General features: G+C 45.3%; 1 protein-coding gene across 24 annotated transcripts in view; it reads right to left on the bottom strand.

Moving 5' to 3' along the window:
- Window positions 1-16343, bottom strand: part of MYT1L (myelin transcription factor 1 like) — a 411946-nt gene that overhangs the window by 261037 nt on the left and 134566 nt on the right. The gene's annotated exons all lie outside the window — the stretch shown is intronic.

Here is a 16343-nt window from a genome sequence, read left to right as displayed (position 1 = left end):
AGCTGGGGGCAGGCTAAGAGTCCTCAGCACCTGTGGCCCCTTAGACCGTGGTAGTGGAGGAGATTAAGGGAGCACACAGAGCAAGGATGCTGCAGGTGGACAGTGGGACACCCAGCAGTAAGGAGCAGAGAGAGAAGAGAGGAGAGCAGAGGATGCACAGGAAATCTTGCTAAAACATGACCAGTGATGTCACATGCACTCTGGAAGCCCCTCAAGATGAATTTTAAAATATGTAAATTAGATTTGGAAGTCAGAACTCAGCGACATTAGTGAGTTTGGCTGAAACTGGAGGAGGGTCATCCAGTTAGTTGAAGACTGAAGGCAAAGTGAGGACCTGAAACCACATTTTGAAGAGGTTTGGTTGAGAAGGCAAAGTGGACTGGCTAAGGGCCAGAACCTGGGGGTCAGGTGAGAACAGGTGGAAGAGGTGACCACATGAGCACACACAGGTGAACCAAAAGGCTGAGGAATGAGGGGCTGTTGGTGGGATGGTGTGGGTGAGAGAAGGAGGGGGGAGGTGGAACGAGCAGAAGGGAAGGAGAGGGTCGGGAGCTGGCTGTGAAGGTAAGATGCAGCCCGGGAGGGTCTGGAATACTATTCAACCGTCCGTGTTCTACTTTTGTAATTTTCAGTGGAGGCTTCAAAGCTCAATAGACACCCCAGATGGAGGACTATGCTTCACCTTCCACATATGTGTATACGCTGGAAGGGCTGATGCTTAATTAGACTGCAGAGGAAGAAGAAACCTTCCAAAGAGTAGGTTTCTTAGCCCTGGGGTTTGAAACCCATTCACCACCTGTTGGGTGAGCCACTCTGCCTAAATAATACTTAGATTAATTAAGACTGATTAACTTGATAGCTAGGAAAATTAAAAATAACACATTCTGGCACTTGAAATTAATGAGACATCAATTGATTACCTAAAGAATGAAATAAATACTATAGTCAGATTCGTAACTCTTAGCTTAGGATGACTTTCTCCAAAAAGTATTGCGATGCACTTTTATAATTGGTAAATTTTTAAAAAATTACATCTGTGTTGTAATCACCATATATCTAAAGTACACGACAAAGGTCACTTCCCTCTTGGAAGTGGCCAAATGTCACTGTTGGATGTTAGAAGCTCTTGGGTACCATGAACGGGACTTACTGGCCACAAAGGTACCGTCTCTGACCTTCAGAACCCTTAGACAGGACGCAAAAGCCCTTCTGAAGTCCTATTTTTAAGATGAGCAATGCAAGGTGAAAACATTTTTCTATCTGTAGATACCTACCACTTACTGAGGATCCACTCTGTGGACACCAAACCAGGAAGGTGGTATGTTATCTCATGCATCCTCAGGTCACCCTCACGTTATCATGAAGTGACACTCGCTCACACCGGTCTGTCCCGGATCAGGATTTGGACCCAGATCTGTCTGACTCCAAAGCCCTTGATCTTTCCAGGGCAATATATTGCCTTCAGTTTCCAAGCCTTATTACACACCAAATGTTGTGCACTGAACACTGTAGAAGCGTCTGTTGGTACCTACAGGCATCCTGCCCGTCCTCTGCTGGCACCTCGTGGAGCCGTCTGGAGCCATTTTCTCTCTCTCAATGGTCACAAAGTGCTTGAGTTCTACTTCTGAGATCAACTCAATTTTATTTTCTGTCAATATCCTTTCTCACTTCTCTCAGTGATGCTGGTTTCAGGCATCTGGTTGTTCAAAACCTTGTTCCATTACTTACTATCTGCGTGACTTCATCTCTCTACACCTCACTTTTTTATACAAAAAAGGAGACGATACTATCCCTAGATCCTCAATAGTGATCAAATGGGAATAAACATTGACTCACTTCGCAGGTGTCTGGAGCAGAGAAGACAGATAAATTTCAAAATGTTGTTATTTCAAATGTGTTACTCCTTAGTGCAGAATGGATTTCTAAGCTGCATATAAAATCTGTTAATGTGATTTTAAAAATTTGGAATAACCATGCTGCAAAACTCTCCCAAGTGGGTATTTCTGAATTTTAGCTCATGGACTCGGGACATCTATTTGGTTGTGTGGAGCCTGTGTGTATCTTTCGTTCCAACCTGGAGGCAAATGTGCTCAGCAGTTGTGCTCTCGGGAGCCGGCTGTGTTACGGAAAAGTGTAGTCTTGGAAGCTAATGGTAGGGGCTAGAAATAGTTACCAGTCTCAGGGTTGGGGTGGCTACCACCTAGATCCTCAAATGCCAAGCCAACACAGAGCACTGGTTCACCAGGCAGAAATCTGGTTTCCTGGGAAAATGGCCTTCTGCTTGCCCAGAGCACCCCAAGAAAGGAATTGTGCTTTGACCAAAAAATAAGAGGAGTCTACTCCCAAACATTTATATAGGCATATGCAAATCAACTGAAAATTACATGTTTTTATGTAAAATATTTTCAGCAAAACTCAGGCTATTCAATTCTCATGAGCAAGTGTAAAAAAAGTCTAATTTAAAAATCAAACATCGATTAGAGGTTTACTGCAGGTTTATTTTGATTCATTGGGGCCATTAAAGTGTTTTGGTCCCTCCCAAAGGAGCTTGAGGCTGGTTTTCCTCCTTTGATGTCTGTCCTTCAATTAGTAAAGGTGGGGGGGAGGGGACTGAGGTGTCAGTGGCAGCTTCTGGGCCACGGGACCGCCTGATGGCACAAGAGAGGCCCCATTTAAGGCAGAGTTGATGGTCCTGGTGTGAACTAAGATGTTGTGGATGGTCCCTGCTGAGACAGGAGGGCAGTGGGAGGATTTTGGGGGAGATGAGGAAAAACAAGCATGTTCTAATTGAACTTTCTCAAATTTCTATTGATTTGGGGGGAAATTTCGCCATTTCAATCAAGTCCATCTAGGCACCATAGAATTTTGGTCATGGTACAATCTGGTTTGGCAAAATACGTGCTCTGATGAAATGCTGGTGAAGTACCTGCTCCAATTACGTACTACCACTTCTCACTCACTCACTCAGAAACATGGAATTCAGAGACATTTTTATAAAATAAAAAAATAATGCAGATCAGTGAATGTACTTCTAAAATCGTAAGAATAATTATTGGCTTTGTTCCTAGGTTTTATCTCAGCTCTTCAAACTCTATAATGAAGTTATGTAGTGTAAGTGAAAACACTTTAAAAAGGAAAAGTGGTATATATAGATATGAAGCATTCTTATTATTCATAACTTTGCTTCATTAGCTTAACAAGAACATATCAGGTAGCTTATAATTTTACCAAGTAATTAAGTAAACTTATACCCATGGACTGGACTTCCGTAAGACAACCATTTAATGAAATTAATGAAATTATCTTATTATTCTGAAGAGTTTCCTGTCACTTTTAAGGGAGATGGTGGGGGATGGGGTGGAGCTGCAATTAATACTGGTTTAATGGTTATTGTTTCACTTTCACTACAATTTTCACAAAGAACACTATTTTTAGTATATTTTTTATTGACAAAGTCAGAAGCCCGTGAGAAGTTCAGATGACATATGCATTGGATATATGAGAAAAGACACCAGATGGAAATTGAGAAAATCATACACATTTCATGAATATTCCAAGAGAGCAAAAATGCCATGGTTTTCCTTCTTATAACTTTATCTGTTTTTCTTATAGGATAAGGATGCTTTGCTTTGCTTTCATTTAATTGAAGAGAAAATATCTGTTGCTATAGAAATATGTTTTCATGCTGAGATTGTTATCACACTGGGTACTCTTTGAGATTCTGTGAGCAGCAAAATCAGATTTTTTTTACAGATTTTGTAAGTCAGGGCCTCTCTTAGAACTAGATTGAGTTTTATTTCCATAAACTTCTACCCACAGCAGACAAAGGAACCACCGTGCAGATCTCCAGAATTATAAAGACTTCAGATTCGACTCACAGGCTGAACCCTGAATGGGACTTCACACCTGTGTCCTTGCTCTCGGTCCCCGGCCCTTGCTCTCCAACGACCTCACAGGCGCTGCATTCACATTCTGGCTGGGCTGGCAGCTCTGACGGCTGCATTTAGGTGGTTCTGCCCCCCGCAGTTCACTCCTCCTGCGTCACGTCTGTCCTGTGAGCCGGAGCCGTGAGCGGCACCTGCCCTGGTCACACCGTCTCCCTGCCAGCGAGTTTGGAGAGTTGTCAGTGACATGGATCTTAAACATGTCTTGGCTCTTGTCAGGCAGCATTTTAAAAAAAGCTTCTGATTGTCTGTCTTTTTCTTCTGGAAGAAAATCTGCAAGAAGAGGCTTGGCAGTTTCCTGGGGAGCATGAAGCAGCTTGGCAGGGACTCACCTCACCAGCACCTTGTGTTCCAGGCTGTCCTCCCTGGGCTGCTCCCCACAAAGCCTGCAGAGCCTGTGAAAACGTGCACCTAGCGTCGTGTTCTTCCTTACACTCAGGCCTAGAGCAGGAGCCTCAGCCAGGCTTGGTCACCATGCTGTTCAAACTGGAATCTGGGTAAGCACACAGGGCTCTGTCCTCATTTATGGCTCTGCCCTCCCCTCTCTGTCCCACTGTCCTCACACAGCATGTGCACATGCATGCACAGCTACACACTGTCTCACACGTGTGCACACACACGCTTGAAACCAGATATAAAGGCGTCAACAGCGACATGGAGGGACGGGCAGCCATGGCAGTGAGTCATCATCACCTCGGTCCTCCTGTGACAGGTGGATGGAGCAGGTGGAACCAGGGTCTCTGCTCCCTGGAAGGTGAGAAGGTGTTTGGATTCTAAGGTCTCCCGGGTGTACTCTTATCTACAGTGTGTTCTATTACTCACCATGGCACTGGGACTGGTGTCAGGGAAATAAATAGCCTTAATTGTGGAAGAAGTGTAATCTAACATCTGAAAGAACTTCTGTTAGCATGAATGGAGTCCTCCTGCTTGCCTCTCAAATTAACAAGGACAGATTCCTATAGCAAACAGCCAGGGCGGGGACAGCAGATGCTCCCTGAGACTTCTGACCCCAGAGTCAGGCAAAGCCGTCCTCTCAGGCCCAGGAAACACCTGGGGCAGCAGGGGGGCAGTCAGCACAGTACTGATGGACCTGCTGTCCCCCTGAACTACAGACACAGCGAGGAAGTTAACTGGTGCTGTGGATGAAGTCCCTTAGGGATTGCAGACTCCAAGCAGGTTCAATGGTCCAGTGTTCTGGATTCTTCCACACTCTTAGGCACCACGGCTGAATAGACCCCATCCATACCGTGAGTGTGTGTTCTAATTAGGGGCACAGGTGTGCATGAAGTGGTGGTGCGAGGTGTTCAGCGGAAGGATTGGAAACGCCCTGTAATCACCTGCACAGCAGGTGTGCATGGGGCCTGAGCTTCCCTTCTGGGTCCCAGGTGCTCTGGAAGCATTGAGGCAGGTGCTGCCGGGGAAGCTGCCTGCATTCGGGCGGCTCCCCTCCTGCACACATCTGCCGACCAAGCTGGCATTTAATGCCGCGTCTCAGCAGGTGGGGCTTGTGTCCCCGGCACAAAGCTGTGGGCTCCACGACCTTCTGTTTTGTAAACAAGTTCATTTGTTCCTTTGTAGGCTGGAGAAGCCAGGAGCGACTTCTGTACTTCAGCACAGTTAACCAACCAGATGACCTTAAACCCCTGATGCTACCACCTTAGCTGCCTACACTCTCTACAGCACATAGCTGAAAACTTGTGTTTCTTTGGAACGTTCTTCTATCTGCTGCATCCTTGTTCTCTCCTCATCCCACAAACACGCAGAAAGCTGCTCGCGAGTTCACAGTCTGCCATGCTCAAAGCTGGACCACCCGGAACCCGGGGCTGCAACTTCACAGGTGGACAACCATGGACAAGATGCAATGCCCCCCTTCACACCTCGGATTCCTCACTGCAGATGGAAATGATCAGAGCAACAGCTTCATGGCTGTGGAGAAGTTTAAATGAGATCATGCATGTGCCAACCACACAGCACATAAGGCCTGCTGGCTCATTAAATGTTAGTTCTTATTAGATGTGGTACATATACATGGTGGAACATTACTCAGCCATAAAAAAGAATGAAATCATGCCATTTGCAGCAACACGGATGGACCTAGAGCTTACCATACTAAGCGAACCAAGTCAGAGAGAGAAAGACAAATATCATATGATATCACATATATGTGGAATCTAAAATATGACACAAATGAACTTATTTACAAAACAGAAACATACTCACAGAAAGAAAACTTACAGTTACCAAAGGGGAAAGGAGGTGGGGGAGGGATAAATTAGGAGTTTGGGATTAACATATACACTCTACTATATATAAAGTAGATAAACAACAAGGACCTACTGTAGAGCACAGGGAAGTATACTCAATATTTCGTAATAACCTATAACGGAAAAGAATCTGAAAAAGAATATATATATATATATATCTTCTTATATACTGAATCACTGTGCTGTATATCTGAAACTAACACAACATTGTAAATCAACTGTATTTCAATAATCATTTTTTAAAAATTAGTTCTTATTTTTGTTCTCATCGGTACTAACGTGTACAAAAGACAAACTATGTAAGCTTAGCAAACACACGGAAAACCTCCTGAGACACCAATTTTTTCCTCTAATAAACGCCTTTTCACTTCTTAGAGTTTACAGTCCTCATCAAAAGAGAAGGGAGATCATTGCTTGGGAAAGGGGTAAAGGGTCAGAAGCATTTATCTTGCTTTCTTATACAAAAGGAGCCAAACAGTTGATGAAGGAAACTTTCTTTATGAAAGCATTCTAGCTACTCAACGGAGGGAAATGCTAGAACGCCAGTTTGTAAACCTGAGGAATCACTGAGTCTGGGTAATGAGCATCACTGACTGAGAAGTTGGTGGGTGACTTGATGACAGATAGATCGGCTGCTAACTAGGGGCCCCCGACCAACTGTAACATCACAGAAGGGGGGACAGCAGACCTTACATGCTTCCCTCTCATGAAGAAGTAGGAAGACACGAGTCACATCAGAAACTGATGATGCCTTTAATCCAGCCACCGCTTGTAGGCAACACAGGGGTCAGAGGAACATGATAAATGTCACCACAGGGATGAAATCAGCAAAGTCCAGATGGTGGGACCCTCTACAGGACAAGTGACCCGGCTTCACCACGAGCAGGTTACAAGAGGTGGGTGTGAAGGGAAGGGAGGGAAACCTATGGGGGTCCAAGGAGGGGCTCCAGCCATGCCAGCAAGAGGCCCTGTGGACGGTATTTGGATTCTGATTCAGACGCATAAGTACAAGTAAGCATGTGAGACAATCTGGGAATTTTGAATCCTGCCCGGATATCTGATGATAATTAAGACTATTTTGAAAGGTTTGATGGGTGGTTATGCTTTTACAAAAAAGAAACTTTATACATTAAAAATTCATACTGAAGGATTTCTGGATAAAATTACACACTAACATGGCTTTACTTAAAAGTCACCCGTGTTTGGGAGAGCAGGACCGAAGGGGTGCAGATGAAGCAAGCTTGGCCCCTCGTATTGAATCGTCCATAATAAAAAGATAAAAAGTAAAAAAGAGCTGTTAAAGAGAAGGATGAGTAATTATATTCGCCAGGTCATGGGTAATGAGACTTACAAAAAGCAAAGAGAACCAGGCTCACTGGGCCCACAGCTATGAAGCAGGAAGGTGGTGGGCCGCCAGCGTCCAGGGCGGCTCCCAGGGCAGGGCAAGGAGGGCCCACAAGCTCGAGGAGCGGCTGTGGTGAGGACAGCCACTCCGTCAGCGCACATAAGAATCTGTTGGTATTTATTGGAAATGGTCACCCAGGCCCTCGCTGATGTAATAGGTCACGAACGGAGATCGCAAATCTATGGAGAAAAAAAATCACCCCAGGTGATTCCAAGGTCGGTGGTTCTGGAGTGACTCTGAAAAGCTCAAGTTCAAGGCCGGGGACCCATGCCTGTCTTTTCAGAAATAGACATTCTCGGGGTTGTTTACCCACAGGACCAACCCGCATTAACCAAGCTCCGAGCTCACAGCGTTTAAGGCAGCGCATCTGAGGGAGACAGAAACGACGTTCAGATCTGAGTCCATGCCCCTCCCTGGGAGGCAGACCTGTGAGGCCAGACTGTACCAGTGACACTTCCGGGGACAGAACTGAACCAGGGAAGGGACGCTGGTGGGACGCACATTTTTGTGTGCACGGGGGCTCCGGTCACTGCTGCCTTGCAGACTTGCCCTGGGAGGGCATGGGCCCAGGGCTGGGTCCTCATCTAGGGGTCTGTACTTGCCAGCTCCCCTCCAGGCAGGACTGGGGTCTGGAATCTGATCTCCAAGTAATGCAAGGTTTAAGCTGGCCCCGCCCATCCTGTGCTTCTCTAGGCCCCACTGATTGCCGGGAAACCTCAGGTTCCGGATGGCAGAGCCACAGAATGAAGGGGCCTGGGCCGCCCGAGCTGCATCAGCGCTGTGATAGGAGCAAGAAATAAACTTCTATCGCGTTATGCTTCCTGAGTTTATCCCTGACTCACTTGTTAAATAGCCTGGTCCATCCTGACTAATTCAGCTGATAGCACATGTTACAGTCACTGGACACATTCTATGACTCTCAGGCTGGGCTGCATATTTCTGCTGTGATAGGCGCTTGGGCTGATCTGATCTGTCGTCTTTACCAGTTCTTGGGGGCGGGAGCCTCCCAGACGCCTCTAAGGTGCTGACCACCCTCCCACTTGCCCAACTCACACTTGTTTGTATTTTCCGTAAGAGCAAATCGTTAGTGGAAAATTTCTGACAACGAATTTTAAAGATTTATAACTGAGATAGAATTTATATCATCTGCTTGTAGTCGTGAAAAGTAAAACACCGAACAACACAAACAAAATGACGCTTCCGTCCTGGGCTGCCATCCTTAGGCTCAGCCTGTCAAGGGGCCCAGCGGAGAAGCACAAAAAAGAAGAAACTGTGACCAGGTATAAATTTTATAGTATCAATGAAGAAAAGCAACATTGTTGCTTATCTTGTTCATTGAGAGACATAAATTTTTTCCCCTCAAGGATTTTCATAGGCCGGCTAACATTTAATGTAGCAAATATAACCTCAATGTATTTCTACAGCATTGCACATATTTTTATCATTTAAAGATATAAGCCTACATTGTATATAATTTTCCTATGGATACCGAACACAGAATAGCGAACACAATTTAGCCTTTCTTGATAAATTTGGCTAATTGGGGTAATTGTTTTGCTTTATCATAATGGTGCAATAACACCATTTGAGTGTTGGAGGTCATGAAGGTAAATGATTTGGTTTGTTTGTTTGTTCCTTACGGAATCAGGTTCGTATTTTTATCTTTTATCGTCCTCTCCCCCGCCTTCATTCCTTCTTTCCTGTGGTTTGGTTTTTACATCCTTTGAACGAACTCCTCTCCAGGCCATCACTTCCTGGGGCCGTTTGTGCCTCACTCTACACCCTGTGTGACTGCAGGTGGCTTGTACATCACGGAACAAAGTACACGGGCATCACGGCATCAGTGCGGGTTCCTGCTCCCCCCGACCCCGGCACCTGACCCCAAGGTAACCAAGTTCTCTTTCTGCTCTGTTTACTTTCCTGTGATGGAGGCCTAGCATGATGGTTCCATTAGTGCAAGAAGTGCTCAACGACTAACAATTCCTTTTGCTTTCTGTGTGAGAATAAGTTAAAAGAAAGACAGTACTCACAAAAATTTGACATTTTGCTTAGCGATTTCAGAGCATATGAAAGAAAGAGATAAGCTATTTATAGACGACAGACAAAATTTTCAGGAGAGCACACACACTGTTTCTCAAAAGGAGGAGTTTCCTGTATCATGGGCCTTTACAACTGCATTCCCACGTATACACATTATCATGAGTCTCCTGGTATAAAGTTTATGTTACTTGATCAGGCACTAAACAAGTCAATGCAAAGTGAGAGGGTACTTTGTACCCAGAGCTCACTTGCAGCTCTGTCATGAAAGGCTTTGGCCTTGGAAAGTGTCTCGCTGTGGAGGGGTGGTCACTGCCCGACAGGTGACCCCAGGGATGAAGCTCTGATGGACGGGGAACCAGCCTCCCTGGGGGAAATGGGAGCCAGGCTCAGAAAACTCCACCCAAAGGACAGCTTATCTTTACTTAGATAGGAAAGGGGATGCTGAGTTCTGCTCTCAACATGTAACATTTTAAATGAATGTTTAAGATAAATGGATCTAGAGAAGTCGCCTTGTGCCTTCATGGGCCGTAGTACACACACTGCTTAGTGCTGGAGAGCACATGAGTCACACGCACACACACACGCTCACACACAACACACACGCTCTCTCACAGGCTCACACGTGCTCCTGAGCCTTTTGAAAGCAGGTTGTAGGTGCCAGAGCTACTCACACCTCAACCTCTCAGCATTTATTTCCTAAGGGAGCAAAAAAACCCTACACAAACCGACAGTAATTTTAACAAAAAAGTAAGTTACTAGGGTTTCAATCACATCAGAAAATTCAGAGTCCATATTCACACACCGCCATTTCTCCATAATATGTTCTTTGTAGCTTTTTTTCTGCATTAAAAAACACAACTAGGGCTTCCCTGGTGGCGCAGTGGTTGAGAGTCCGCCTGCCGATGCAGGGGACGCGGGTTCGTGCCCCGGTCCGGGAAGATCCCACATGCCGTGGAGCGGCTGGGCCCGTGAGCCATGGCCGCTGAGCCTGCGCGTCCGGAGCCTGTGCTCCGCAACGGGAGAGGCCACAACAGTGAGAGGCCCGCGTACCGCAAAAAGAAAAAAAAAAAAAACACAACTAAAATATAAAATCACTTTCCTTTTATACTCAGAAGAATTCCTAAAGAGTATGACTGCTGCTATATTTTCAACTTTTTGTCAATGCATAGATATCTCCTGAATGGCATTTTAGAAAACACTTTCTTTTAATCATTTTGAAAAGTTGGTCTTGAAATTATAACTCTATTACTGAATAAGCGGACGAGCAATGCTATAGCTTCTTGTTTTATATTTTGTAAAACATCTTTTAAGTTAGAGAATTTTTAGAAAGAAGAGCATGCATGAAATGTAGGTGCAGGAAACACAGAAGATGTTTAGAAGTGGCCGTGCTCTGTGGGCACTATCGTCGCCCAGGGAACCCGACAGGAGGAGTCCTTTCCTTCTTCATTCATTTCCTCCCTCTTGTCGGGCTTCCTCCTTAAACCTTCCTCCTCCCCCTTCCTCTCCTTCATCCTTCCTTCCTTCCTTTATGTTTGCAAGGCTCTAAAATGGGTACAAAATCAATCAATGAATGAATAAAAGCAATGGGAACTCCCCTGAATCCTGCCTGCTCTGTACTGTGGCGACACACAGACACATTTCTATTGTCTTCTTGTCCACCAGCCCAGAAGTTTTTATGCCAATACACGCAAATAGATGTGCAGTTCAGACTTCTGTTTCTCTTCTGCATCTTGCTTTTTCCTTTAACATAATATCCTTGAAATCTTTCTACATCAGTTCATGGGGCGCGTCCTCATTTTTTACACAGCTGCGTGGCAAGACAAGGTGCTTTGGAACGGCAGGAAGCACAACACAGATGTAACTCAGATTCCTTCTGCTTTAGCTCTTATGGCGAAGCAAATACGTCTTGGTCTTTATGAATAATAATCACAACAACTACAACGTAAGGGGCTTGAGCCAGGCCCGAGACACTTAGCTCCAGGTGTCATGTGCCTTGTTTAATGCCATCCTCAACAGCCCGACAAAGCAGAAAACATCCCGCCTGTTTCACAGATGAAAACACTGAGATTCTGAAGGACTGAGTGTGTCATTTCTTCCTGCTTTCAAGTCCCGGCTGTTACATACTTTACAGTCACGGCTCCCAAATGGCTGTGTGACAGCATCTGTGTCTCACCTGGATTTGCACACCATCCTTCATGCCTCTGCAGCCACCCTCTCCTTCCTCATCCCAAGCAGCCCTGCCCTCGGTGAGACCTTCACCCACTGCCCAGACTCTTCGGACCATCCGTTCTTCAGACCATCTTGTTGAGGGCAGGTCTGCTCCTATCTGCCGTGTTTAAACTTACTCAGGTCGCCTCACCGTCCACAGAGCTCACCCCCAACTCATGGCACCCCGCGTCCCCTCCTGCTTCCACACTCAGACCTCTGGATCTTTGCAGATGCTGACACGATGTCTGAAATACCCACGTCTGTCTACAAAGCGCGTGGGCCCCCGTGGACCGCAGCCCAGGTGCTAATTCTCCAGGAATCCACATGCTCTCCCCAGGAACACTGAGATTCTCCCACTTTTAGGGTGCGCTATACTTTATCACTTTATGCATCCCACTTCTATAGCTCTTTTCAGTGTGTGGGTTTTGGGGGGTATGTGTGTCCCCTCCCTGTTAAATGATTAAATGTGAACACGTCTGTGGCAGAATTCTCTAATTCCACGTTTTGTATCTATAATGTCTGGCATGTAGCAGTTGAGTCAAAAAATGTCTTACGGAAGTGCACACAAGTATACACTTACGTGTATGGGTGAGGTTTACAATCATTTATCTAACAATTGTTATTTAAAAAGTAGTCATTTATTGCTTTTAAATGTAGGTTAGCTATCCTCCCTGCAGCTGTGCCTCTCAGAAACACAGACTCAGAAACGCTTCGGGGATAGAGGGCTTCCAATCAGCGGGGTCAGTGTTTGCAGGTTTAGGACCGTCTACTTTGCAGGAGGGCTGGGGCCGAGCGAAGAGAAGATGGACATTCAAGAAGGCACCACGAAAGTGAGGTGTTTGGTGGAGTGAGTGCATCCCTTGCATTTAATATAGTGACACACACGCTCCAGGAAGTTAAGTGGAAAATAATGGCATAAAGTGAAAAGTAAATAATCCTGCCACTTTTGACCCCATTAAAACAATATATACACACATACCTTTACCACATAAATGTTGAGGCATGAAAAAAGAAAGTTCTGTACCCTACATTTCACACTCAGTCACATTTATTAGAGGCCATTCTGATATGACCTCTGTTTATATGTTACAAACGTGTAATAACAAACCTTCCCACGGGGCAACAATCCATTCATTGATGAAACTAACATCAACTGCCCCATGCATGAAGCCAGAGCTGTGCTAAGAATTGGGAGTATAGGGACTTCCCTGGTGGTCCAGCGGTTAAGACTCTGCGCTTCCACTGCAGGGGGCATGGGTTCGATCCCTGGTTGGGGAACTAAGATCTCCTGCATGCCGCGCATAGCACAGCCAAAAATAAGAGAAGAATTTGGAGTATGAGTAAGACATCATCTGTGTGGTCAGGAACCCCCCAGTTGACACCGAGAAGCTTTGGACAAAAGGTGCTGGATAGAGAGGGAAAGCCCTGGGTAGGTGGTACTTCAAATCCAGAAGTGACGTCTCTGCATCTTTCACGGATCAACTGCCCGCCAGCTCCTCCCCCTTTCCCAAGAGCTTCTTCCCCCAAGAAATCAGGGAGGCCAGATCCACCTTAATCCTTTCTGGGGCTATCCCCCAGGCCCTAGAATGGCAAGGCTGTTACTCAGGCCGCTACAATCTGATATTTAAAAGCAACCCACTGTCCCCTTCAAAAACACCACAGCTGATTGAGACGCTAAAGTACCTTCTGTGTCTCAAGGACAGAATTCAGTGCTTTACACACTTTATATCTCATTTAATCCTTATAACAGTTGTGTTAAGAAGAAAGCATTATGCCCATTTAACTGATGGGGAAACTGGGGCTCAGATTCCAGAAGTTAAATAACTTCTCCAGAGTCACACAGATCCTGCGGCAGAATTAGGGTTTGCTCCCCGGTTGGGACGCCTCCAAATTTTGCCCACATTTCTTTGGCTTGACATCAAACTAGCGGGACTAGCCGGCCTTTCTTTTCTTAACTACTTAGTGTGTCACAGCAGGAGAGCGTCCATAGGTTGTGTTTCTACGGCTCATTTTCTCCTGTTCTGATCTGTTCTAAAATAATTTATTAATTGCCAAAGTACTGCTTTAAAGATACATGCATTCTAGCAAACCATTTCCATGGAAAATATTAGTTAACGTTCCATGTTTTAACTAAATGATTTATGCTACCGATTCACATCTCAAGTAAGAAAAGAAGTTTGAGACACTCATCAAATAGGCTTTTGGAAAATAATCTACAGCATCATTAAAGTATTTTCCAAGATTAACCCCTTTACCAAGCTTCTGACATATAATCTATTGCAATTCAAGAGAGTCTTTTGTATTCCGTGTTTTATTGCCTATGTTCCATATATATGTTTGGAGCTAGAGAGTGTTTGGAAAACCAGACTGAATGGACCACATTTTACCGGATTGTGTGGTGTTGCCTGCTCCGTAGCTCAGCCTCTGCACATGGCACTGGTGACTCATACCAGCATCGCTGACTACTGAACGGAATAGATGGAATAGTTCTCTTGGCCCTGAGGCTTGACACACATAACTCTGTGTGTGCAGGTGGAATGACACCTCTGGGGACGGGTTTTAATTTGATTTTATACCCACACCACTTTCAGGACGATTTCTGGATATTTCTTGGCAGGCCATTGATAAAGGCATGAAATCACTAGAAAATTTTCTCCTCTCTAAATCCCACGGGTTTCCTGGGCCTGCCCCGCCTTCTGCATGAGTAACAGCTGCTCTTCTGCCTTCTCACAGGCTCTGTGCAGGCTCCATCCTGACTACTCAGCTCACACACCAACCAAGCGCTTGTCTGTGGAGCGACTTCCCTGCAGGCAATAATCATAGACTCTATTGGGTGAGTTTGCAAGTAATAAAATTTGAGGAGAGCGTAAGAGTTATATTCACTTTTCCAAAAATGACCGGGGCTTTTAGGAACTCTTCGTTTAGATATTTACCAGAGGTTGGCAAACTCCTGCCTGAGGGCCAGGTCCACTTGCTGCCGACTTTGAGAATAAAGTTTTATTGGAACACAGCCCTGCGCCCTTGCTCACGCCTTGTCCTGGCTCCTTTCCCACGACAATCGAGTGGCTGCTTCAGAGACCACAGGCCCCACAAAGACTAAAATATTTCCTACCTGGCCCTTTGTACAAAAAGTTGGCCCACCCTGATCTAAGCAATCTGATGATTTACACCTTTTCCTTTTATAGATGATCATGTGAAGATTTACCCTTTGTCCCAGAAACCATTGTGATGACACATCAGTGTTCTCATTTTAAAATGTTAATCTGTTTATTTCAATCTTTAGTTTTATTTCATCGCCCAGGGACTAAAGTATTTATGACACACTTAAAGCAAATATATATTGATTACCCCCTGAGGGCCAAACACTGATCTTCAAAGGATGAGAGAATGGTAAAAACGTCCAGAAATCAGAGTGTAAGTGTGAGGGTCACTTGCCCTGTGTGCCTGTCCCATGTGGACCTTCTGGAGTATTGTCACCAGAGCCCCACGGGTGAGAGACGGTGGGTAGTGGTCAAAGCCTGGTGAGATCGCACATGAGTGTTGGCTGTGCTCTTGCTGTTGTGACTATTATCCCATTGGCCTGGAGGACCCTCAAGTTCCTCTTACACCCAGAAGAGTGACCACCTCCAGGGCCTGCGACAGTCACTCGGGAGAGGCCGGGCAGGCCGAGTGCAAAACGGGAGACCAGCGCCTGCTGGAGCCTTGGAATTTTTAAATCTTTTTTGAGAGTCCAACCATCTGCCTTGAAGATGCACACATCTCAAAACCAAGTGTTCTGCCTCCACTGAGACACCTGTTCAAGGCCACGTGCCCAGCGCAAGCATGGATTTCCAGCTCATTTGTCTATCTGTCTATCTGTCTATCTGTCCATCTATCTGTTCTTGTTTAATTCTTGGTGAGGTTGGTATTTGAATGCTGTGTACACCACGTTGACAATCTTCATTAAAATGTTGGACATTTAACACCATTCTAGAAATGTCAATTCAGACCCACATCCATTAAACATTCTTTAATTTATGACTAAAACTCAATGAGATTAGACAAGATAACCTCTGTGGACGAAACGACTACAGTTCAGAAACTTTAGCTGACCTTAAAGTCAACTATTAGTTTAGCGCTCAATGTGCATAGTTTTTTTTTTCTTTTTAACTCCAGGGAAATGACAATTAACCATAATGCCTTCCCCAGACAGAACCAATGAATGGGTTTCTTTGGGGAAAGTGAACAAGATATAGACAAGAAAATAATTAGAGCAGCTATGACCTATTACCCCAGTTCGTAAAGCTCTTAAGGATTGCAGCACCCACAAGGTTGCAGTATGTGGACGATGATCCTAGTCTCTAACTTCCACATCGCAGTGAGTAGTTCTATTATCAGACAGGCAAATGGGGGAGCCGGCAGACAAATAAATTACTATTGCACAGTGAACCTTAAGAGGCATTCCGGAGTTCTCAGAAATTACCAGTGCACCGGAATCTTCCT

The sequence above is a fragment of the Pseudorca crassidens genome, chromosome 14 (genome assembly GCF_039906515.1).
Source record: "Pseudorca crassidens isolate mPseCra1 chromosome 14, mPseCra1.hap1, whole genome shotgun sequence".
NCBI classification, from domain to species: domain Eukaryota; kingdom Metazoa; phylum Chordata; class Mammalia; order Artiodactyla; family Delphinidae; genus Pseudorca; species Pseudorca crassidens.
Note: the sequence above shows the minus strand (reverse complement) of the source record. Positions and strands in the feature narration are given on the sequence as shown.